Here is a 25,090-nt window from a genome sequence, read left to right on the forward strand (position 1 = left end):
CATTTCATCAGTATCATGTCTTATTAAAAAGGGGGGAGGAGGGAATCCGCCAAAACATACCAACCCAAAGAAATCGGCATCATGTATCGTCTTCCCTGATTTCTAAATATCGGCAACGGCCAAAAAAACCCATATCGTCGACCTCTAGCCATTATACAGCACCCCCCTTTGGAGCATAGAGAGATTCAAGGGCCTTGCTCAAGAGTCCAAGAATGCCTCCGACCTTCCGATCAATATGCCGGTTTCACCCTCGATACCGTTCCCTATGGTGACACGTAAAATCCTAGGATATATATATATTTTTGTTGTTGACCAAGAAGAACTAATCCCAGATCAACATTCCAAAAAAAAAAGCGAGGCCCTTTAAGCCCCTTGTAGGCTGGAGAGATTTGTGTTGAACTCATTTCCATGTCCAGGAGACTCGCCAGTAATCCCTCGTCGCCTCAGCAGAAGAGCACGATTGGGTTATGACAGGAAGTGAAGCGCTTTACACGAGCCGTCAGGTTGTGTGAAGATCACTCTACAATCTGAACGGTTCGAACACACACACACACACACACCCCCCCCCTCAAAAAAAAAAAAAAAACAACAAAACTCTCCCGCTACACACAACAGTCTACAAACAGCCATTTTGTATCATTAGAGCAAAAGCAGAATATAATCAGTGCCTTATCGTCAATCTTCTTGTTTCTGTCAGGCTAAGAGCATTCAAAGTGAACATCATTGCTGGCCCCATACACGCTCAAGATCATCTAGACGCCAGACGGTTCACTCAGGCTTCACACACATCATCCATGATTTTCTTTTTATACTTCCCATTCCACATTTAGTCCCCATTTGCTGCTACGGGAACTTCCACTCTTCTGGTGTAGATTTTGTGGAGATTTGTGCTCTTTAGCAAAATCAGGTAGTGATGCACATGAGGGGGTCAGGAGGCCTGGGGTACAGTCAGCATTCACATTCGATGTTCAATAGGTTGTGGGTCACATCTGCCCAGTGGGAGATTTTCCACTCGACCCCCAAATGATGTAAACAATCTTTACAGAACTGGTTCGGGTCTCATATTTCAAGTGAATTTCATCCTGCCTTCCACTTCAAGTAAAGTGAAGTGGTCTCCTAGATCGAGTGAAAGAAAAAAGTTCATGCCAGAGTATCCAAAAGCTTCCTGTACAATTGTGTGGTAACGTTTTGCGCTTGAACCACATATGGGTGAAAAAGTCAGGTGTCCCACTACTTATCTATAGAGTACATTTGTCCTGTGGTAAACATTATCATCATTAACAGCACGGACCAGCCTTTAAGCCTCCGAGATGTTCTGACCCAGACGTCTAGCCTTAACAGTTTGTCGCTCAAATCCTTACGCTTGCCCATTTTTCCTGCTTTTAACACACTGACTTTAAAGACAAAATGTTCGTTTGCTGCCTAATAGATAAATCCACCCACTAACAGGTGCCATGATGAAGAGATAATTAGTGTTTTTCTCTTCACCGCTCATGATGTTATATCTGATCTTGTGTGTGTGTGTATATATACACACATATAAAACGCCAGAATACACCAATACACAACAGCTAAATGACGCTAAGTACTTAAACATATAAATATTACCACACTGCTAAAAAGCACCAACACAAAGAGCACTTTGTAAATGCTGGGAATGGTGTAGGACATCATCTCTCAGTGCCTTTCATTATTTCGGATTACTTACTTCAGTAAGTCAAAGTGGATCAGCTTGATATCCAAACTTCAAGTCAAACGCTCAAGAAAAATACTCTGAGTTTGAGAACTCGTCGAGGACTATTCCACGAAGCGCTGCAGCACCTACTCCTGACTCGTTTTATATAACCACATCGCTCCTGAAATAGCGTGCCACGTCATGCCAAGCGCAGGAAAGTGGAGCATGGACGTCCGTCTCAGCACGATGAAAGAAAGGCGCTTTTGCATCGCTCCGAAATTCAGAGACTCGCGCACCGCGTGGGCTCCGCATCCTTCGCCGCGTGAAAGGCCTCAGAGGAGTCACGTTGCCGCTATTCACATCCCGCTGTGTGTTTTGTTCTCCGGAGCACGCCGTTATTACTGTGTTTCTTCTGACTCTGATGACAGAGAGCACACAATTTTTTTTTGAAGGCCTAATTACACCAAGTCTCTCTGGGCACGTTGGCAAATCGGCCAATTAGAGCTGAGTGGAGTTAATGACCTGACTGAGCGCCATCTCTCCGGGTGCTCAGACCTTCTAAACATCTGACAAGACGGTGAACGTCATTAAGAGCCTGCTGCGAAAATGCCTGAGTCTCGAGAAAGCAAAACGATGCTTCGCCGCTTGATGTGCAGGAGGATAAGATCAAGACCATAATACTGTCTGTGCAAACAAGGAAATAAGGTCTAATGGAAATGCAGTGCTTATTTGACGGAGAACAGAACGTAGATTTATTTCAATCAAGATACATTTATACACTGCGGGGTTTCGTTGTTAGCGACTGGCCTTAACGCAGCCCTGAATTAATTTTTTTCAAGCAGAGTATCGCTAAACATGCACTTCCCCTAATAGCCGAAAAATAAAATCCGTTTTACGTCAGTGGTACAAACCGAGTAAGATTCGTGCTAATAACAGAAAGCTGCTGCGTGTTGGTCTCATTTGTAGTCGTAATACAGCGAATTATATTTAGACTAGTGAAAGAAAGAACATCACCACGGAAACTAACAGACAAAAGCATTCTAAAGTGCTGCGGGAGCATTTCAATGAGCGTTGGAAGCAGCGTTACATGGATGTAGGAAAATGAAGACCTGTTGAAATCAATTTAAGGCATAATACAGCAAATTTAAGACTTTTTAAGACCTTTCCTGCCATACGAGGTAGTATTTATCAAAAGGTTTCGAAACGATGGCACAAGGCTGCACACACAGTCACAGGGAGCACCGACCTTTATTGGCGTTAGTGCGCCAAAAGACATCGTCCTGTGTACAGCTGTGCAACTTAGCAAGTCTGCTATTTGATCGTGGAACTAGGTATTCTGCGACGACAATGCAGTCCGTCACAGAGCTCTCCTCGCATGAGAGTTTCTCACCAGACCCTACTCCCACCCTGCTGACTTCGCCCTCTTCCTGAAGATGAGCATCCAGCTTAAAGATCACCATTTTGACAGCACTGCGGAAAATCGGTGAGAATCGCAGAAAGTGCTTGACACGCTTCGGAAAAAGAAGACTTCCAGAATGTATTCCAGAAGTGGCAGGAACGCTGAGAGCGATGTTTTGCTGTGCAAGGTGTAGATAAATAAAGTACTTCCTTGTAAACAGAGCGAGACTCGAAACTACCACCTTGCATGTGCCTCTTTTCCAGACTGTTACCAAAAAGTTGGAAGCCCACACGAGTATAGAACTTGGAGACTCTATTAAGATATGCTTTATGTTTTGGAGTGGAAGATCTCCTGCTATAGAGCTCCAACCCTATTGAACAATGTGAATGCTGAATCTGAACTGAAGCTCACACAAACACACACAGACACACACACACACTAAACTGTGTGTTACTGAACTGCAACACACACTCATTACTTATCTCAACCCATTCCACCACCATTGATTAATTATTTATATTTAATCGTACTACACTGTTTACATGCTGTTTTGTTGCACCTCTCAACTGCTGCTACTGCTGTTTTTGCACTGCATTGTGTTTCTGTTTACAAATACTCTGTTTATTGTCCTTTATAGTCCTCTTCCCCACAGCACTCTATAATCAGTATACGGTAGGTTTACTGGTCGGCACTGTTTTGTATTTTGTGTTTTTTGTCTGCACCAGGTTCCACTTTATGTAGCGCTATGTTGTGTGATGTGGCGCAATGATGTTTTATGGAGCACCAGGGTTCTGGAGGAACGTCGTCTTATTTTCACTGTGTACTGCGTCAGAACATGCAGCTATATATGGTAAAAATGGCAATAAAAATTGCATCCCAGGCCTGCTCAACTACATCAGTACCTGAATGATCACCTCCACAAAATCAAGTGAAACATCATTCCAGAAGAGTGAAGGTTATTATAACGGCAAATAGGGACCAAATATTGAACGGGATGTTCAAAAAGAAGTCCCATAGCAATCTTATGGTCAGGTGTCTACAATCTTTCACATTCCTTGTAGTCCTTGAATGAGCAAAAAATCTATTGGAAGATCGTCCCAGAAGAGCAATAAGTATAAGAACAGCAAATAAGAAATAGGTTGTTCAAAAAGCATGGTCGGGTGTCCAAAAACTTTTGGCCTGTGTGTGTGTGTGTGTGTGTGTGTGTGTGTGTGTGTGTGTGTGTGTGTGTGTGTGTGTATATACACACATTTTGTTTTAATTTTTTTTGTTTCACGGATATTAAATTTGGACCCCTAAATATGAGAACTTTTGATTAACTAATTTAATCAAAATGAGCTCGATTACTAATTTAGGGAATCACGCAAACGCACGTGAGACGTCAGCGCTGACTGGTGTCGACCTGAAACACTGACTCGACTTCACTCCCCACACCACTGGACACTGAAGAACTCGTGACAGACGGCGCCTTAGAAACGAAACGCAACAAAACATTCGGCCAGTGACTCATTTGTGGTTTATGGAAAGGAGAGGCAAAGAGTTTGGAAAACGTGTCTCAGCTGCAGTGGATATGAACTGCGTGACACGATGGAGAAGGTTTCAAGATTCGACGCTAAGGGAGAGCATCTGGTTGGATGGCCTGAAGTCTTCTCCCCCTGCCTGGGCTAATCTGTAGTCTCCGACTGTGTCTCTGTACGAGCTCGGAAATTGGCAGGCTGAATAATGAGAACAGATGAGATTGTCATGAGCAGGAAAGTAAAAAGCCATGCAGAGACCTTATTAGGGGCTGACGTTTGACCTTATCACCGCCTGTCATTCCTGCATCGCTACCAGAGAACCGACGAGAGAACACAGCCGACGAGAGAATACGGTTCCAAAAAGTTACAGCATTCCCTTTTCAAATGTTCTTCTAATTTTCTCCATAATGTAGCATCATATTTAACCAATCAATCTAAAAGGCAAGGATGAGAAGTTAAGGCCGAGCTGATGGGATGGAAATGTCGGGTGGTTTTTGAGTCGGTCGGTCGGCTATAGTTTTTCCGGTGTTTTCCGCACCGATGCCTCTAGTTGAACGCCGTCAATTGTTTTCCATCGAATCGGCGACGAGCGAGAGAACTCCGATTGGCTATTCAGCATAGTGAATGAGCACATGAGGAAAACAAACCCAAAAAAAAAAGGAACTGACAAAAGCAAATGTAAAATAAAGAGGAAACGAACCAATACTTGTTTGTGATTCTTGTTTGTCTTTCCGATCTGGCAGAATGAAAAAAAAAAAGCTGCGGGAATCCGGTAGGAATGATGGGTGTAAACGCTGCTCGCTTCATATACACGGTCCGAGCTCTTCCGGTTTTCCCTGTTTGGATGCTTAATACGGACTACTGCCACCTGCTGGTATGGAAGAGTTCTGTACTTTCACGCAAGCGCACAACGTACACAGGCATTTTGATGCGCCAGATGCGGCTGCCTAATAATCGGCCTAATTTGCAGATTAATCGGTCAACCTCTAATATAAAAGTGTTATGGTGTACCATTATTCACCACTGCAACCCTGTGAAAAAAGCCCTGCCCATCTATATGTCCACTGAAACATACCGTCTAAAGGATAGTGTCAAAAAAAGCTGTTTGCTCTTTCAGCTTCATGAAACACAGCCGAAAATAACAAGGCTGGCCCTCAGGAAAAGCACTCAGATGAGTCAGGAGGTGGACGATGGCAAAGTGCATGGCATTTATTAATAGCTTCAGACTTAGATGAGGAATAGAAGAGGACAGGAAGAGAATAAACGCCACGTACATATTATATCGATAACGCTTTGCTGCTACTCAGTTAACCTTTTACTCCAACATCTGCTGCAGGGGTTCATATTGTTACGTCTGTTACTAGACGGAATAAATACACAATGATTTAATATTTATAAGCCCGAGGCGGTGCGACATTACTGACACAGTTAGCGCATGATACCCTGGAGACGGTGTATATTTAGAGAGACTTTTTATTATTTGAAGATCATCATGATCGTGCCTATTATGAAGATTCATTGTCATGGTTCAACCCCAGGAGCATAAACCACCACCAATGATCAAATTTTTTTGAGTTGTTCTTTTGTTATATCCACATGGACGCTGTCAAAACCGCATCCCTGCGAAACAAAACTGTACATTTTCTGTACATTTACAGTTTGTAACCTGCACATTTCCTTGAGGAGGAACTTCTCCACAGGTGTACACCTGAACAAACGAAGGTACTCGCTCATTAAACGCACTGCTGCAAATAAATAAATGGCAAGTTCTCAATACATGAGCCATCCGGTAGCACATCCACGGTGTTGTTGATGAAGCGTTTAGCATGATTCGATCGCTGTGGGGCAGGTCGGTCGCTATGAGGAGGCTCAGCCAAAGCTCAAAGCGTGACTGTTTCAGTCCCAGTCTCTGATTCAGTCTTATGTATTAGGGATGTGCATCTCCATAACTGAGGCATCTCGAAGCATTTTCAACGATACGAGGCATTAAAAGCTACATATGGAGCAGCTACCGATGTGATGCGATTTATGATTCGCCCCATTACGATGCGGTGAGATTCGATTCCATTAGACACAATGTGATTCGATGGAAAAAAACAGGATGCTGAGCAATTCAATATGGTACAAATAGCTCATTTTTATTTTTTTGCTTCAGACAAACAGCAAAACATCGATTTCCTTAAGCGCCTTGCGACTTCTAATGCACGGCCCTTTTACGAAGAAAAGAAAAGAGATTAAATAAAACCAGGTGTTCTTTTAATGTTGTGTCTCCAGGAAGTTACAGCTCTACCTCTGCCATGTTAATCTGTATTCTATGCAACTCTCAAGTCTCCGTAGCGTTGCGATAAGTCAATTCTTGGCCTGAATCTATGGAAGCCCGTTTTCGCCACATCAGAAATTGTTTTATTAATTCTTTTTGCCCCCGTCGCAATTCTGACATTTTCTCCCTCTCCCATTCTGAATGTTTCTCGCTATTCAGACTATTTGTCGTAAACATTCGACATTTATATTGCATTCACTGGTAAGCATGTTGTCCTGCTGAAGTTTGAAGCTGTTAGTGTATGAATAAAGCAATGAATCTATGAATAAGTCTCTAGCAATGAATAAATCTACACTTGTACATGAGATTACAAACTTAAAATAAATCAGACTCTTGATTTTTTTACAAAGCAAACTTGGAAAGTGCTAATTTAAGTGTTTCAGGAAGAGGTGGGTCTTCAACAGTCACTTAAAGATAGCCAGGGACTCTACAGTCGGGAACAGAGGAATCGTTTCAGCCCCAATATAAAATATTGGTCACAGATTATTGGTCGCTTTCGAAATAAAAGTATAGCGCATCTGCTAACAATTATATGGAAATCAATCGTTTTTTGCTTGTAATCAGTGCTTCGCGTTATCTATATGATAGTCTTCATATCCCTGATATATGCACTTACATGCATCTTCATTTCCTTTCTATTTAAGCCCATGAAAAGAGCTACATCAAGCATTCAAACCGAAAAATAAAAAATATTCCTAACTATTTGACCCAAACCACGAGCCTCTACAATCCCAGCTACACAACTCGAGTAACCCTTCCCAGAAACGCAAGCCGTCTCACGCCATCGTTTTTCCGTGTAAATTTTGCCGAAAAGTTAGTTTCTGTAGAAGCAGAGCAGAAACCGCAAAAATGCCGAGCCCCTGCTCGAAAGCACTTCCTTGACACGCTAAGAGAAGAAGAAAAGAAGTGAACACAGACCACACTGAGAAGACCGCAGCTCTCTGCATATGCTGCTCATAGCCCTGGGAACGAAGCGCAATTCAACCAGATGTAATAAGAGTAACGAGGCATGTGAGACCGTCTGAGTACAGGGTGAGCAGCAGCGTGTTTGCTTTTCACTTCACGTCGGTAGAACACGTGAAGGTATCTCCACAGTAAACACGTCACCCCTGCCAGGCTCGGTCCTGTACAACCCCGACAGGGGTGTGAGAAAACCTTTACTGTTGCTTTTATAAAAACATACTTGGAAATGTATTAATAAGTTATACATAATAGATACACATATCATTTGCAATTTTGTGTGTGTGTGTGTATGTGTGTGTGTGTGTGTGTGTGTGTGTGAAGGATACGTAAAAATACACCCATGAAACCACCTGTGAAATATTGGGTAATATACACTTCAATGGACTCCACAAGAAGGTGTGTGTGTGTGTGTGGTATCTGGAACCAAGCAAGTAGCAGCAGACCTCATGGAGACTTGTTTGTCCAGCATCAGATCCAGATCAGACCGAGATGCGAGGAATTTTATGATGGGATTTGAGCCCTTAAACTCATGAACTCTTTCATACTAGGGATTAGGGAACAGTGTTTCAATGATCTGCTCTGCAACAGCTTTTCGGTTGTCAAAATGTTTCCAAGCAGAATATCACCCCAAGGATTCCACTGCCTGCATCCTTTCCTTCATAGTGCATCCAGGTACCATCTCTCCAACATGTCCCACCAACACACACATCACAAATCACATAATATAAAAGAAAACATGATTCATCAGACCAGACCACCTTCTTCCTTGTCTCCAAGGCCCAGTCCTGATTCTCACATATCTGTCAGAGAAACCTCTGACCTTTCGGCGGCTATGCCGCGATGTTTGGTTTGGTCTGACTTTATTCCTTTAACCTTTTCACCAACTTGTTCTTCACCAGCCCTCCATGGTGTCCATGAACATGTCGCTGGTTGACCAATTGTCCTTTAGAGCACAAGCCCTGCTGGAGACCCGGTCATCTACACATCACCATGTATCCAAAACTTGCACACCCAGAAAACCACACAAGACCTGCGGTTTACCCCAGTTAACTACACGTCACCAATGGCCCTTAACGAAGGCTACACTGTTCCGGATAAATTCAAAAGCGACGTCGTTTTTCGAAAGCCTCCCTTTTCACGATCCGCGCTGCAAAAGTGATGTTTCCGTTGACTGAAAAAGTGGATGGAAGACATGATGGTGAGCTCATGCTGATGGACCAACGTCTCGCCGTCATGTAAATCAGAACCTTCTTGGTAGCAGTGAAGAGTTTCTCTGCTGTATGATGAATAAAACACTTCAGAGCATCCAGTTTAATGAGTGTCAATAGTTTCGGACCACCAGTGGTGGAGGGTAATGAAGTAAATGTAATCCGTTACTGTACTTAAATATCTTTTTCGTATTTCTATTTAAGGAGACATGAACTTCACTACATTTCAAAAGTCAATCATTTTACTTTTTACTCAACGACATTTTGTGAAATGTATTTATGAGTGCGTAAAAACGTAACTGGTCAAACACGCAGCGAGCCACCAATCAGGGTCGTTCGCTCCGTTTCAAACTTGTTTTGATTAGCACTTGGTGTATTACTCATCACCAACATACAGTTCAGCATCAGGTTAACAGCAAGCAGAACATTTAGAGAGGAATAAACGATGGAAGACCAGAATCGAACCCGCCAGGTTCAGGATTTGGGCTCATGATCGTTTTAATTAGTATTAACGAGTCAAACACTGATTAATATCATTCTATTAATAGATCAGTGTGCTGAGAGTCACAGAGTCTTTTCACATTAACTGAGCAACTTGATTAAGCAAATGAGTCTTGTGACAAAAAAATGATAATAGGAACATTAGAGCCATAATAAATCACAGTACTTTGGATACTTAAGTACATTTGAAGGGAAAAACTTTTGTAATTTTACTGGAGTACGTAACCGTCCTTTAAAAGCACAACCCATCAGGCTGTATTCTTTACATAAAGATTACATACAGCTGGTTTAGGACTTTGGAGAGAGAAAAAAAATCTCAGCAAGTGAAAATACAATATGTCAAAGAAATAAGATAATTAAAGCTATTAGGAAGATAATTACAGCTTGTAGACTTTATATACAATTCGACGCATCTGTATCTAAATGAATGAGTTTTCCTTTCTCCTGAGAGATCAAGAATTTGAGAAAACCACCAGTCCCCAGATTCTTAGGACTGTGCCTCATACTTGTGCACTCGCTCCACCTCGATGACTTCATGCCCAGTGAGAGATGCCAACATCACCATGTACTATTCGACAAATGGAAAGCTGAATGTCTAGTTTGGCGTTTTTATTTGTCCCTCTTTTCCACTTACACGCACGCGATAAGCCTCGGCGCAGATATGGTGTCATTCCAGCCGCTAGAAACCGCAACGGATTTCCGCCTGCGAGTCGCGAAAGAAAAAGAACCAGGAGAAACTCCGTGGCTCTCCTGAAATCAGCGCTCTTCTCCAGAGCGTTTATTCTTTTTTGACCGGACCGAAATGTGACTCATTACACCCCGAGCAGGAGCCGGACGGAAATATCCTCGCTCGCCCACGCCGAAGTCCACGGAGCCTGACAGCTTCACGCCTGCTAACACGCGGGAGAATTCCTACAGAGATGTGACAGGGGGTTAAATATACTCACCGGGTCCAGCTGAAGAGAGATGTGAGAAGGCACAGCACACCCACTGACTAACCCTGCTCAACTAAAAAAAAAAAAACCCTTGACTCTGCTTCCTGTTGCACGCTCACACCCACAAACCGACACACACACACACACACACACACACACACACACACACACACACACACACACACTCCATGCTCCTCCCACCTGACTTCAGATCAGTAGTTAGCAAGCGGAGGGACCAATGGGAGAGCAGAAAGGAAAGGATTGTGCAACGGCAGGGTGTGAATGAGAATAATCTGGCCTGGCTGCTTTTTCCTGTGGTGCTAGATGTTAGATATCGTCACCCTGACACACGTCTCTCTCCAGGAGATCCGTCTTTCAGGGATACAGATCCTGCAGGAAATCGTTCGGCTATAAACTGTCCCAAAATGGACAGAAGCAACCCTTAGGATTATGAATTTAACTCTTAATCACCACTAAAGACTGCACAAGAAAAAAAAAAAAAAAAAAACCGCTTGATATCCAGCAGGATGTCATCACTGATCAGAGCAGAATCGAGGCTGAGAGATGTGATTGCACCTGAATGAGAGCAGAAATCCCCATCCATGTCCATGGGTCATGAAGCAGCCTAGAGGAAGAAAGCACCAGGGCCAAACAAAGAGACAAGTGCAAAAGAAGGAAATGCACCTGGCAGGGAAAAAGAAAGGACAAAGGAAAAAAGGGGGGGTTTATCCATTCAGCTGGACTATAGAAATAATCTTATAATGCTTATTTTTAACCTGACAAGCAATAACCATTAATATTTAAAGACACACAGTGCTGGAAGTGTCCACACACATACCATTTCATTTGAAAACGCATATTTTTTTTCTCACCGTTTTGGACTTCCGTCCGTACTGAGGCAGAGTTTTCAGTCAGCGAAAAGCGTAGTTTTTTTTAAACGCTCTCCAAAGTGGATCAATTCGAAACAAGTCAGTTTTGCTCATTAATCGGCATTGATAGTCGATCCATACCGATAGTTTTTCCGGCTTCCTGTCTGCTGTCGTTATGAGAGCGGCCTCTAGAGGCAAATCACTGATTACACATGCTGTTTGTTTTTACACAAGAGACTGCGCAGTGCACGGAGAGCGCTGTATGATGTATTATATATAACTATCGAATTGTATTTATTAATGAATTTATACATATTTTCACCTTTCAGTGCTCTCTTTTTGGGCGGGGGGGTGTAATAAAATTCAGTACTATTTTACATGATATCGGTATCGGCATAATCCACTATCGGTCGACCTCTACCCACTAATAGGTTTAAAAATGCAGATTTTTCTCTCCATTTTGGACTTTTGTCCACACTTGAGCTGGAAAAGAAATAAACGCCAGGCGAAAAATGGCGTGGATCAGAGCGCCTTTCCTTTCCTTTCCTTTTTAACATTTTTCAGAAGTTTCAGTGTTCAATGTTTGGGAAACGATTGAAAATAATAGTGTGACCCGAGTACACCTCTATAGAACGTACCCAAATGTATTTCAGCTGTATTTCAGCACAAACTTCATGCCAAAAAACTGAGCCCCAAAACAGACCAATGAAATTGCGGAACGGGTTCAGGTGAACCAATAAAACTCTTTATATTAAATCAGATGCGCTGCCACTGAATCGGGCCGCACCACATCATAAATATGGATGATGTTCCTCTGACGTTTGACCTGCCGCTCACTCGGACTGTCTACAGGAAATGCGAATCATTCGTCACGCTGAAAACAACCGGGCATGAAAAAACACATTTCACCTGTGTTCTGAGCTGCACAGCATCGGGAGAAAAGCTTCACCGATGGTGATTTTTAAACGCACGACGATGCCAAAAGATAAACTCCCGAGAGACATTGTTGTGAAAGGAAGGAGGACGACAGTGAACAGTGACTTTCTTGGTAGGCTACTGTTTAGATACAAGCCGTGTAACAGACACTGTCTTTCATTAAAGCCTGTGTACAGTTCATTATTTTCAGTGTACGCATACACTTATAGAAAGGTGCGGCTTATTTATGTTCAAAATAAAAATCTTTGTAAAATTCAGTGGGTGTGGCTTATATATGGGTGCGCTTAATAGTCCGGAAATTACGGTTGCTCTCAGTTTTAAAAAGGTTGGTGACCCCTGCCATAGATGCTTCTGTTCAAATATTACTTAAAAAAAAAATGCCCGCAAAAAATAACCACAACTAATAACCACTCGCCAGCTGCTTTAACGCTTCTGCAATCAAATATACGATCTTGTAAGCCAATCACGTGCCAGAAATGTAAGGAAAGGCATTACACGTTTCCTTACCTCAAAATCAAGCAGATATAACACAAGGGGAAAAAATGTGATCGAAGTGATTTTGTCATGGCTATTGGTGCAAGACAGTCTGAGTATTTCAGAAACCAGTAATCTCTAGGGATTGCAGCTCACACACACACACACACACACACACACACACACACACACACACACACACACACACACACACACACACACACACACACACACACACATCAGTCTCTAGAGTTTACACAGAATGGAAAAACAAGCGCCCACAATGTACAAGTCTGATAAAAGGGATCTAAAAATGGTATATTCGCAGTTGGATAATGCGTGTAGAAGCTGAAAAACCTAATTATGTGTGGTTTCTACAGACAGGCGGCTCTTGAAGAACTATGAAGTGTGTGTACACTATTGAATTTGCCATTTGTGTGTATTATTGTGTCGTGTGGGCTTTATGCAAACGCCTACTGGGGGAAATGGTTTGTTCGGGGAAGCACTAAATAAAAACAACGCCATATTTACATAAGCTCGACTGTATGTACTCGGGTCATGAAAGTTTACCATTTATTCGACGTCAGCCACTTATCAGCAGGTGTAGGACATCAGGAGTTACAGTATCTACAACGTTATCAAGCGTTTCCGCGGTCATTCAGCAAACACTGAAAAACATGTGAAAATACATACACTATATAAAACCTCCCAAAACGTTTGAGCACAGCTGACCAGTTAATTGCTACGTGCTTCTTTTTAAACATTCCACATTTAGTCTCCATTTGCTCTCATAACTCCTCCAGTCTTCAGGGAAGATGTTCCACTAGATTTTTGTGGAGATTTGTGAGAGATTCATTCAGTCACAAGGGTGTTAGTAAAGTCAAGTACTGATGTATTTAAGGTGAGGAGGCCTGGGGTGCGGGTCAGCGTTCACGTTCATCCTAAAGATGCTCAACAGGGTTGTGGGTCATAGCAGGAGATCTTCCACTCTAACTAAGGGTAGGCAGTACCATCAAAATTATATCTCGAGCAATTTTTTTCACGGTATAGTTATTTCAATAGGAAGTTATTCTGGAAAATCGACAAAAGATTGTGTTTTTGACAAAAATCCTAGCGCTCACCTCGGGCTCATGTGCAGTTAGCCATGCCCACTTATCTACATGTTGTCGTGGACACAAAAAGTAAATAAATTTAATTCTGGCGGACAATTTATTCCACGGTAATGGTATATACCGGGCATCATCAAATGGCGGACCGCAGTCCGGGTCCGGGCCGAGTGACGAGTCTGCCCGGACCCGTTAAAATCTTTGATATTAATAAAAATATAAATCATTTGTTCATGCGCAGCTAATCTAGTAATTACGACAGGAGCGTCATCAATAGCCAAGCCAATGAAATCGATTGTTTACCTTTCAGCAACAGCGAGTGTGAGATAAAGAGGAGATGAGAGAAAATGGCTTGCTCAAAAATGAGAAAAGTAGATGCTGAAAACCGAACTTTTAAAAATGAATGGACGGACAAATACATGTTTATTCTGCCTGCAGCCAGTTCTAAACCTTTGTGTCTCATATGCTGTGAAAATGTGGCGACGTTAAGCGTCACTATGAGACCAAACACGGGTCGTTTGAGGAAATGTACCCGCAGAAGTCCGCAGTGAGGGCAAGTAAAATTATTGAATTGAAAGCACAGTATGACAGGTCTACTCGTGTCATCACGCATGCATTTACAGGGCAGCAACGTGCAAATGAGTGTTCGTTAAAGATCGCGTGGATTTTGGCGCAACACAAGAAAGCATTCAGCGATGTGACAGTTGTAAAGAAGTGCTTAAATGCGGCTGCAGAAACTTTACTTGACGGTAAACAAAAAGACGACATGTGTGAAAAAATAAAAAAAATCCCATTGTCATTGTGAGATGGAAAAGGGAGCTGCTCAAAGTTCTGCACTTTTCTTTTATTCAGTAAATTCTGCCCTGTTCTATTTTACTTGAAATGTAGGCATTCGCCTAAGTTTCCTGTGTTATTTTATTTAAAATGTAGTTCATGTTTTAAAAAGGTGGCAGCTCAAATGTCTTTTGTTTATTTTTTTTCTTGAAGATTAAAAGCACTTTTATTTTATTCAAAAGATTCTGAATGTTTTACATTACTTGAAATAGGCCCTAAGTTCAGGCTGCTCAAAGCTGTGTTTGCACTTTTTATTTATTTTATTCAGAATAATTTCAGTGTCTGTTACTTGACATGTAGTAAAGACAACTACAGTATTGTTTTCCATTCAAGTGCCATACAAGTTCAGACTTTTCGGTATGTTAAAAGCATAATACTTTGAAAACACTTGAAATTTAACAATAAATTATATAGAAATGTATGTGCGTTATTGATTTTATTAACATGAGGGTACACTATTTTAAGTGACAACATAAGATCCGGACCTTTGCTGGGAGAAAATTTTAGTAACTGGACCTTTTTGAATTTTAATTGAATACCCCTGGTATATACCATCATACCGCCCAGCCCTGAGTCAGACCAATGTAAAGCATATGTTTATGAAGGTGGCTTTGTGTGCGTGAGGGGGCATGGTCATGCTGGAGCAGGTTTGAAGTGAAGGGAAAATTTCCCGCTTCACTTGTCCTACACAATTGTCCTTCCAATTTAGTGTTACAGTAAAACTCCGTTGTATGAGCATAATTCGTTCTTGAAAATTGCTCGTAGATCCATTTGCTCGTACGTTCGAACTGATTTTCCCCATAAGAATGAATGTAAAAGTGATTTAATCCGTTCTGAGATCTCATTCGATAGCTTATTTCTGCACTTAAAAAGTATTTGTAGCCAATTTTAACAAACAAATACACCGCAAATTACCGTAATGTAAACATAATAACACTTACCCATGTTATAATAGGTAGATGCTTTAACACTTGCGATGTTAAGAGGTCAGAGACAAATGAACAGACTGTGTCATTCAGAGGACAGGAAGGCTCAGGAAGCTTCCACATAAGAGCAAAAGAGCTACAACTGCAACCAAATAAGCCAGAAGATCAAAAAGAGGAAGCTGAGCCTACAGGATAAGCGCCTTTCGCGCTTAAAAAATTAAAATTCCTTTCGGTTATCCAACAGCTTCAAAGTCCTGTTTTTTGACTGACTGGGGTGGAAGCCAACATGGACCCTAAACCACCTGAAACGATGAATTATTATTATAAATATTTTAAGTTTTTTGCAATTAGAGATCGACCGACAGTGGATTTATCGCTACTGATAGCTGGGTTGAATCGTACCAATAAACGATTAATCAATAGTTTTAAGAAAAATAAAAAGATATGCATACAAACTGAAGCAAAAAATAACACTTGAAATAAATAAAAGTAGCTACATCGAAAATGTATAAAAAATAAATGAATAAAAAAAAAAAAAAAAAAAAAGGACACTTCAAATAATCAGCGCCTCTAGAGGCTGCTTTCGTACTGTATAACGCAACCCTGAAAAACTATTGGTATGATTTTTGCCGATAGCCGAAGGTTCCAGCAATAAACTACCTCTATTTAAAATGCTTTTCAGTTTACCACAGTTGTAAAGATTGGCTATTTGAGTCACTGTAACCTTCCTGCTGGGTTGTAATTAGAGGTCAACCGATTAATCAGTTTTGCCAATTAATTGGGACCGATAGTTGATTGCTGGAACTATCTGCAAAAATCCATAGGTTGCATCTGAGGGGGTCTGCTGTCATTAGACAGTACGAGAGCGGCCTTAAGAGACCTTTGACCTGCTGTATAAAAGTATTTGTTGAAATCAGAGTTTGCTTCCATATAACTCATTATTATTTAATAACTAATTAACACAAACTGCACTTTGTTCCTAAATTCATTTACTCCACTTCTTATCATCAGGTGTGGACCGACAGGAGTTATCTACTGCATTATCACCAGTTTCCATCTCTCCTTCTTATACAGTCAACACTTAGAGCACGCCAAAATACACAGGTCGAGCTAGCCTTGGCTTTCAACCATGCTTTTACACACACACACACCCACACCCCCACACACTTCTTCTGAAGTGTTTATTTCCTTGCAAAAATATTTTACGTGTTCGTATACAGCAACCTGACAATGCATTTTTATTACACAACACTGCTTCCTGTAATACTGTCCTCTACTAGATAAAAACCCAACACTATCTCTCTCTCTCTCTCTCACTCACACACACACACACACACACACACACACACACACACACACACACACACACACACACACACACACACACACACACAGTGCGTCAAGCTTCTGGGCGAGAGCAGGAATAAAATGTACACATTATATAAGACCGAAAGCTTCTTCAGACAGAAGAAATGTCAAGCTTAATGGTCACTGAAATGTCAGATGGTGTGGCCGAGTCCACACGTCACCAGTTAAGACGAGCGTGAGAGGAAGCTCTTTACATAAAAAATAAAAAATAAATAAATACAAAAAAAAAAAAAAGAAAATGTCTCACTTGTCCACCCTGTGAGAATCAGAAGGAGGAAACACCTTGTTGAAGATGAGAGGTCTGAGGTGAATCAACAGTCTGGTTTATTCAGGAGTCAGGAGAACTCAGACATCTGATGTATGTGGGTTTGGGTCATCAACCACTCTATACAACAAATGTCAAGCAGAAAAGCATCTTAGAACGAGAACAGGTGATGATTAAAGGTTGAATAATACAGATAGAAAAGTTGGATTGTACTTTCGATAATACTGGACTTTACTACAAAAAGAAAAAAGGTACTGAATCTTTAAAATGTGCCAAATGAAATTTGAATATATGAATTATAAATGATCAATATTAAGGGAAATGAAAGACATGCATTCAAAGTGAAACAAAAAAAGTAACACTCCAAATAAAGAACAGTTACATCCAAAATGAGTGTATAAGAAAAAAAGGAATAAAATAAAATAAAAAAATAAATAAAAATAAAAAAAAAATACACCCAATATAAACAGCACGTGGCACCAGCGATTCGCCTCTAGAGGCTGCTCTCGTACTGAATATCGCAACGCGGAAAAACTATCAGTATTATTTTTGCAGATAGCCGATAGTTCCAGCAATCAATTATGGGTGCCAATTAATCGACAAAACCGATTAATTGGTCGTCCACCAACAATGATGAGAGGTTGAAGGTGAAAGAACAATCTAGTTCATTCAGAAGACAGGAAGGATCTGGGACCTCTGACCCTGGGTTTGGGTCGTCTAACCACTCTATACAACCACGTTATGGAGAAACGGATCTCAGAACAAGCAAGCATTGATGATGACGATTAAGTAGGAGGTGAATGAACAGGACAAAAAGGCTATGGGATATCTGACGTGTGCATTAAGGTCTTCAAACCATCTCAGGAGGGAGCAACATACTGAACTGAGCTGCATCTTCTCCTATCAGCTATGAACAGGAATCAAAGGGTATAGCAGACACACACACCGAAGCCAAACCAAACACTGAAGTCTGGAAGAAGACTAAAACAATGTTTAAATAATCATCCGTTAAGCACGAGTCACTCTATACCCATTCATACTTCAGATTCCCAGAGAGGAACCTAAATTTCAATATAAAATTACAGTTCTGAAGCGAAATCTCACATGGTTTGGGCTAAAATTCTGATCAAAGTGTCATTGAAGAAACATCTGCAAATGAACATCAAATCTGCTTGGTCTTTACAGCATGCACACTAGTAGAGGGAAGTGTGATCATTTTAGTACATGCATTGAAGCCTGGTACAATTCTAATTCAATTCCAGATATTTTTATACAAAGCCAGAAATAGCCTCTCCCTCTGCTTCCATGACGAATCTCCTCATCCACCAAGCCTGAGAAACCCCTGGAGCAAACCTAGTCTTACAGCCCTAATTCACACCAGAAGAAACTCAAAATACCTTTAAATTAACAGCATCAGTGATTCATGGAAAGAAATTTAAAAACTCCACAAAACACACACAGCACTAGCCAGGAGACACACGGTCCTGGAATCTACAAAGTTCAAACCTCTGCCACATAAAATAAACAAGTCTTACAATCTAATAACATTTGCGTTTTCTCCCACAGCAGTGGTGCTCGCTGGTACAAACCCACGTGGCAAAACTAACCACTGACCACAGCAGGACACCATGTAGACAAGAGGACAGAACAGCATGTAAAACTGAGTAAATAAAACACGTCATTTAAAAGAAAAACCTCCATGAGGGAAGAAAAAAAAGTCTACAGTATCAATTTAATCAATATAATAAAGTATATTGGCATTTATTTATTTTAATTCTATTTCATTTAAAAAATTACAAAATATTAGTTTATATATCATTTAAACCAAGCAGGCAACCCAGCCATTAGAGAGGCACAAGTCAGTGCACTCTTAGTGCCGGTCCCAAGCCCGGATAAATGGGGAGGGTTGCGTTAGGAAGTGCATCCAAAGTAAAACATGTGCCAAATCAAATTTAAATCAGAAATTCATACCGGATCGGCCGAGGCCCAGGTTACCAACGACCGCCACAGGTATCGTTAGCCAACAGGGTACCGGTAGAAATTGGGCTACTGTTAGCTGAAGTAGGTGAAGGGAAGGAGGAAGACATCTACAGAGACAGCAGGGAAAGAAGAAGTTTAGGAGAGTGGAGGTTTGGGGTAGTACTTTAAATGTTGGTACTATGACTGGTAAAGGGAGAGAGGTAACTGATATGATGGAGAGGAGAAAGGTAGATATGTTGTGTGTTCAGGAGACCAAGTGAAAAGAGAGTAAGACCAGGAACATTGGAGGTTGAGGTCTAAACTGTTCTGTCATGGTGTGGATGGAAAGAGAAATGGTGTAGGGGTGATTCTGAAGGAAGAGTACAGTAAGAGTGTAGTGGAGGTAAAGAGAGTTTCTGATAGAGTGATGAACGTGAAGATGGAAGTTGAAGGGGTGATGATAAATGTCATCAGTGGTTATACTGCACAAGTGGGCTGTGAGATAGAGGAGAGTGTAAAATTCTGGAGCGAGTTGGATAAATTGGTAGAAGGTGAACCTAGGAATGAAAGATTGGTGATTGAGGCAGACTTTAATAGGCATGTAGGTGAAGAGAACAGAGGTGATGAGGAGGTAAAGGGTAGGTATGGCTTTAAGGAGAGGAATGTGGAAGGGCAGATGGTGGTGGATTTTGCTAAAAGGATAGAAATGGCAGTGGTAAATATGGATTTTAACAAGGAGGATCATAAGAGATATGAGAGAGGAGGAAGGTGCACACAGGTGGACTGTGTTCTATGTAGAAGATGCAACCTGAAGGAGATTGGAAACTTTTAAAGTGTTGGCAGGGGACAGTGTAGCTAGACAGCATCGGTAGGAGAATGCTGAGGATAGAGCCACCAGGAAGGAGGAAAAGAGGAAGACCAAAGAGGAGGTTTATGGATGTGGTGAAGGAAGACATGCAGGTAGTTGGGTTGAAAGAGGCAGATGAAGAGGACAGAGTAGTATGAAGACTGATGATCTGCTGTGGCAACCCCTAACGTGGGCACCTAATGGGAGCAGCCAAAAGAAATTTTAAACCAAGCAGGCATTTTATTTAAAATTGTTCTAAAAATGTAAAACTATTGAAAGGTTAATTATCACAAATGTAAATAATAATAAACTGCGTTAATAAAAAATGACAAGTAATTTTGTTTTGCATTTCATCCCCCCTATCCGTACCGAAATCAAACTGAACCATGATTTAAAATCCGAGATACGTACCGAACCGGGAATTTTGTGTACCGGTAAACCCCTTACTGATCAGCATGATTCCCCACAACCAATCACTGATCAGCATTGTTTCTCTAAAACTAATCACTGGCCAGCGCTGCTCACAAGAATGAATCAGTGATGGCTTTTTATGTTCTACCAAATATCTGATGTGCTTTATTTAGTTAGAAACCGAGAACAAGTTTACAATCAAATCTACGATTTAACATATCAGCTAGTGTAACTAGCATGAACTATCTTCATGTTACATGTACAAATATACAAATGCACTGTGCATAAACACGGGGTTTCAGCGCTGGGTATAAACACGGGGTTTCAGCACTGAATATAAAATCAAGGTTTCAGCACTGGGTATAAACACAGGGTTTCAGCACTGGGTATAAACACAGGGTTTCAGCACTGGGTATAAACACAGGGTTTCAGCACTGGGTATAAACACAGGGTTTCAGCACTGGGTATAAACACAGGGTTTCAGCACTGGGTATAAACACAGGGTTTCAGCACTGGGTATAAACACAGGGTTTCAGCACTGGGTATAAACACAGGGTTTCAGCACTGGGTATAAACACAGGGTTTCAGCACTGGGTATAAACACAGGGTTTCAGCACTGGGTATAAACACAGGGTTTCAGCACTGGGTATAAACACAGGGTTTCAGCACTGGGCATAAACACAGGGTTTCAGCACTGGGCATAAACACAGGGTTTCAGCACTGGGCATAAACACAGGGTTTCAGCACTTCAGTACTCAGTATATACACAGGAATTCAGTACTATACATAGAGCTGAATTGATTCCTTGAGTAACTAATAAATAAATTAATAGCTGCAGCACTAACTAGATATAAACTTAAGGTTTTAGTACCGAGTATAAACACATGCTTTCAGGTCTGGGTATATGAACAACATTTACATTTGCGGCATTTAGCAGATGCCCTTATCCAGAGCAACATACAAAAGTGCTTGGAGTCTCTAGCAATAATACAGCTATACTGGTACGCAAAATTACAAACTTAATATAAATATAACTGTTGAAATCTGCAAAGCAATATAGTACTGGGTATACGGGCAGGGTTTCAGTACCGGGTATACGGGCAGGGTTTCAGTACCGGGTATACGGGCAGGGTTTCAGTACCGGGTATACGGGCAGGGTTTCAGTACCGGGTATACGGGCAGGGTTTCAGTACCGGGTATACGGGCAGGGTTTCAGTACTGGGTATACGGGCAGGGTTTCAGTACCGGGTATATGGGCAGGGTTTCAGTACCGGGTATACGGGCAGGGTTTTATTACTGGGTATACGGGCAGGGTTTTATTACTGGGTATACGGGCAGGGTTTTATTACTGGGTATATGGGCAGGGTTTCAGTACTGGGTATACGGACAGAGTTTCAGTACTGGGTATATGGGCAGGGTTTCAGTACTCAGTATAAACACACCCAGATTAATGAATGCATGCCTTGATGTAAGTCCCATTTGACAGCAAATTCACTCATTAACTCGAAGACAGCCTTATTATTCTGTATTTAACTTATTTACTTATGCACTCGTGATATAAAGTAATTATAAAAGTTAGCTGTTTATGCTAGCAGTAGTCCCTGAGCTGCTACATGTGGCTCCCTATCTCTCCATCCACCATTCTATCTCTACCAACAAGTCACAGAGTTAGCGTCTAACTGAGCTCAAATTTCGTGTTTAAACAGGTACTTACTTTCATGCTACCTTCATTTTTCCTTCTGGTCTGTTCTTTTTTCGCTTCGTTTCTTCTTTTTTCCACCCACAGACGGACATCCGTTACTTCATGAACGCGAAACCATTCAGCGAAATCAACGCGTCCATCAGCACTGCTCTCACCACTCAACCTACCTTAGATAATTGGGCGGGGAATTGCTCGTAACGGCAACAAAATAAACCAATCAGAGTAGGCTATTTAAAGAGTCAACGGTCCGCCACAAATAGCAGCCAATCAAATTTGAGTAAGAGCGGGATTCCTGAATCTCTATCAGGGTTAGGTTGTCAACGCACTTTTTTTGGAGTAGTTATTCGAGCGATAAAATAAAATCAATACATTTAATAATGATAATATATTTTTTTTCATTTAATTTTTCATTTCATCCTATTTTATTCAATATCTGTGTATTTTTTCATATCCTTGTATATTTTACACGAAATATATTTCTCCTTTTCTCATGAATATAATGCAAATAATCCCAATAAGCAAATATCAGGATGATATTAGAATACAAAATATTATACAAAAAAATATATACTTCTTTATGAGTGATCTAAATTACAATACAACATAGGTCACGTGTTTTAAATAGTAAAAAAAAAAAAGAAACTTGCTGTGTCAGGCTTTTTTCCATCATGAAGTTGATGACATCATGTCAAAGTTTTTTATTCGTCTTATTACACACACAACACAAATCCAATGTCCAAAATCCTCAAATATATTTCATTTCTCACTTTTATTAGCATAAGCCTACCTTCTCTACAACTACGAATAGAAAACAGTGCTTATAATAGTGTTTTTGATGTACATGTTAAACAAATTTTTACAAATTTTAATTATTTTTTAGATAATCAACATCCACCGAAATACATGTGGAATAACTGAACAACTTTCCAGATGCAAAACTAATTCATACCACTTATATATGGGTCAGATGCAGATATCAGGTTGAGCTTAGAATAGAAAAAAATACATATATTACACAAATACACAATAATCACAACAAATACACAAATGATAACATGACCTGCTGTTATAGAAAAAAAACCTATCTAAAGTGTTTTATTCTTCTTATGCCACTAGAACACTAGAATTTAATATAATAAAACATTACACTCTATAGAAAGTATGTTTTTATCACTTATTCAATCACACTTATGTTACAAAAAAAATAAACGTTAATGTGTAAAATAAATGCAAAAATGTACATCTTTACCTCTGACTTTACCTCTGTGGCACTGGAGAGTCCTTCCAAAAATATTAATGTATATTAACATCTATTGTAATAAGTGCTTTTATATAAACCTACTATTTACCTTGCAGCTGAAACTGTTATAGTAAAGAAATCAACTCATACTGGCTAATCAGTTACAACAATTTAAAAGCAATCTGAAATAAAAATTCAGCTATCACTTTTATTTATAACAGATACAAATTTTTTTTCTTCATATTTCTGACTTTTCCAATAATCTATCCTTTAACACAGGGGCCCCCAAACTATAAACATTTGAAAATGGCCCTCTGAACAATGCCCGAAACATACTGTATTTAATAAATTATATTAAAATTTTATTTTTTGTTTTCACTCATATCATACCTGTGTTCGATAATAAAAGTTGGCTTTTAAAATTAATATATTCCTTATTTATTGATAAAACTTGAAGCACTAATGCTGGAAATGTCGGCCAAAAGTCCATTACGAGAGCGGCCTCTAGTGGCGAATCAATGACACCACGTGCTGTTTTATTTATATTGATTATTAATTATATAATTATATTTATTCTTTAATATATATTTATTCATTTATACATATTTTCATTAGCACATTTTCATGATTCAATACTGTTTTTTTATATTTGTAATTAAGCTCAATACTATTTTACATGGAGTGTTATGTTTGGTATGTATCCAGTATCCATTTAAAAACGTTCGATTAATCGGTTATCGGCAAGTACGATCCAACATAGCTATCGGTAAAATCAACAGTCGACCTCTAGATATTAACATAGCTTAATTAATTGTTAGCTTCACCTACCAGCCATATGCATAAATAAGTAAATGTCAGTATAATAGTAATGATGCTCTTTTAAAAGGCTATATATATATCGTCTATATATTTGATATCATTTATATATTTGATTCACTTACTTCATTTTGTTCCTTTGATCAGAAATAAAATTAAATGTTACATTTTCAATAAGCAGATCCCCCAACACGTCTACATACACCAACTTTAACTTTAGTTCCAATCATTTATACTGTATATGTGTATATACCTGCATAGCAAATATATGTAAGTCATGTGATAAAAGAATGAACGACTCAAGGACCAGAGAACTCATGAGATCAACTACTCAATTCTGTTTCCTGTGTAATGCATTACATAGTCTATGGAAGTCACGTGATAATAGAACAAACGTAGAGTTGAGAGGTAAACTACTCAATTCTATTTCCTGTACATAACCTACAGAGATTTTCATGAACAACCTACCACTTTTAGAGAAAACAGTAGATAGAGAAACAGTTCCCAGGAGTGGCCAGCCTACCGAAATTCGTGCATTAGCGCAACAACGACTCATCCAGAAGCTTGTAAGAACTCATAAGAAAATGTAAAGACCTGCACGCCTAAATTGCATCAGTTAAGGGTCAGTCAACAGAGACTGAGAAAACTGGTACCCATGGGAAAGTGCAAAGGCAAAAGTTACTGCTGACTTAAAGGAACACAAAGACTCATCTGATATTTAAAAAAAACATTAAGAGTTTTGGGCAAATATTCTGTGGACTGATGAGACCAAAGTTTTTGGAATACCTTTTTCCACAGCACTGCATATTCCCTCATTCA

The 25,090-nt window shown here is 40.3% G+C and overlaps 1 protein-coding gene across 1 annotated transcript in view; it reads right to left on the reverse strand.

Annotated features, from left to right (window-relative positions):
- Positions 1-22,385, reverse strand: part of fam126a (family with sequence similarity 126 member A) — a 56,233-nt gene extending 33,848 nt beyond the window's left edge. Inside the window, exon 1 of the mRNA XM_046834592.1 lies at positions 22,228-22,385. The gene's annotated coding sequence lies outside the window, so the exon portion shown is untranslated. The remainder of the gene's footprint in view (positions 1-22,227) is intronic.
- Between the last annotated feature and the right edge of the window lie 2,705 nt (positions 22,386-25,090).

This window comes from Silurus meridionalis, chromosome 22 (assembly GCF_014805685.1).
Source record: "Silurus meridionalis isolate SWU-2019-XX chromosome 22, ASM1480568v1, whole genome shotgun sequence".
Lineage (NCBI taxonomy): Eukaryota > Metazoa > Chordata > Actinopteri > Siluriformes > Siluridae > Silurus > Silurus meridionalis.